The sequence below is a fragment of the Tarenaya hassleriana genome, unplaced genomic scaffold (genome assembly GCF_000463585.1).
Source record: "Tarenaya hassleriana unplaced genomic scaffold, ASM46358v1 Cleome361, whole genome shotgun sequence".
In the NCBI taxonomy this organism is placed as follows: domain Eukaryota; kingdom Viridiplantae; phylum Streptophyta; class Magnoliopsida; order Brassicales; family Cleomaceae; genus Tarenaya; species Tarenaya hassleriana.
Genome location: NW_010966671.1, coordinates 10,622 through 12,514, shown reverse-complemented (window position 1 = coordinate 12,514; position 1,893 = coordinate 10,622).

Below are 1,893 nucleotides of genomic sequence, written 5' to 3'. Positions count from 1 at the left end.
CCCCCAGACTTGAATTGAACACCGTCCGCGGTGTTAACTCTCGTCTAGTGGGGAGTATAAAAAGAGTAAGTGTGTTACCTCTTCCGATGGAGTAATCTTCCACTTCGGTGTCTTTTTTTTGTTGTGATCCAATGGGCCCTATGCAATGTGAAGGAAACATGAAGCTTTGATGCCCCTGTTTTGAACTCGGTGTAGGGCGAAAGTTTCCTCCTTCGATCGGGATTGGAACGGAGTGGCCTCTACAAAGGATAGGTCAACATTGATGGGGGCGCATCTACAAGACTTGAAAAGGGCGCATCTTGAGGATTGAAGTCTTGTATGATCGGTATGTTGTCCGAAATATACTTCCATGATTTACCCCAATGGCTGCTAAAATCCATCTGAAACACACGAAAAATCATCGAAAAATGATCAGAATAAATGAGCGGGTCGCCCAAACAATGGGCGACCGCTCTTTTCCTTTCCTTCTCGACCTTTTTTTTATTTTTTTTAATAATGGGTGGTCACTCGTTTCGGTGGGCGACCGCTCGTTCCTTTGAAACACAGATGAGCGGATCGCCCAAAAAATGGGCGACCGCTCGTTTACCCTATATTTGGGCGCAAAACGGATTTTTCCTCACACTCATGATGTATCCGATAAAAGAGGTTGTTAGGAGGGGTTTTTGGAGGTTTGATTAAGAAAAAGGAAAAAAGAAACAAAGAGGTTGAAGAATGTACATCCCGGCATGAATCGGGTCGCTAGTTAAGGTCGTAGCTAGATCAAAGTGCGGTTCAATCAATTAAAGAGAGGGAGAGTACAGAGGTACCTCCTTTCGGTCTAATACCCCCTGGATTGTATGGCTTGAGTCTTTGAGTGTTGACCATGAAAGTTCCGCCTTTTCCAATGTCGAGTTCTACCGCTCCATGAGAGGTGATGTTCTTTATGATGAACGGTCCCGACCACCTTGATTTCATTTTTCCTGGAAAAAGTTTTAGTCGAGAATTAAATAAAAGAACGAGGTCACCTTATTGGAAGTTTCGATTGAGGATGTGCCGGTCGTGCTACTTCTTGGCCCGCTCCTTGTAAATCCGCGCATTTTCATATGCGTCCAAGCGAATTTCCTCTAGGTGATGGAGCTCTAGCACTCGTTTTTCTGCTGCGGTTTCCCAGTTGTAGTTCAACACCTTAATCGCCCAATATGCTTTATGTTCCAACTCAACCGGTAGGTGGCAAGCTTTCCCATACACTAGTTGAAATGGAGTCATCCCGATAGGCGTCTTGAACGCTGTTCTATAGGCCCAAACTGCATCCTCTAGCTTCCAAGCCTAGTCCTTTCTTGACTTGGCTACTGTTTTCTCCAAAATTTGTTTGATCTCCCGGTTAGAGACTTCCACTTGACCGCTCGTTTGGGGATGGTAGGGAGTGGCTACTCTATGGTGAACACCATATTTAGTCAATATGCTCTGAATCACTCTATTAACAAAGTGTGCTCCTCCATCACTTATCACCACTCTTGGGACTCCAAACCGAGGAAATATGACTCTTTTGAACATCCGTGACACAGTGCTTGAATCATTCTTCGGACTAGCAAGTACCTCCACCCATTTCGTCACATAATCCACTGCCACAAGAATGTATAGGTTACCGCAAGATGATGGAAACGGGCCCATAAAGTCTATTCCCCATAAGTCAAATGGTTCCACCTCCAATATAAAGTTCTGTGGCGCTTCATTTCTCCGCGAGATGTTACCCGTTCTTTGACAAGCATCGCATGAACTTACAAAAGCGTGAACATCCTTGAACAAAGTTGGCCAATAGAAACCCCATTGTAGGATCTTTGCAGCTGTCTTGGCCGAGACGAAATGCCCTGCATAATCTGATGTGTGGCAATGATGTATCACTTGCTTCACTTC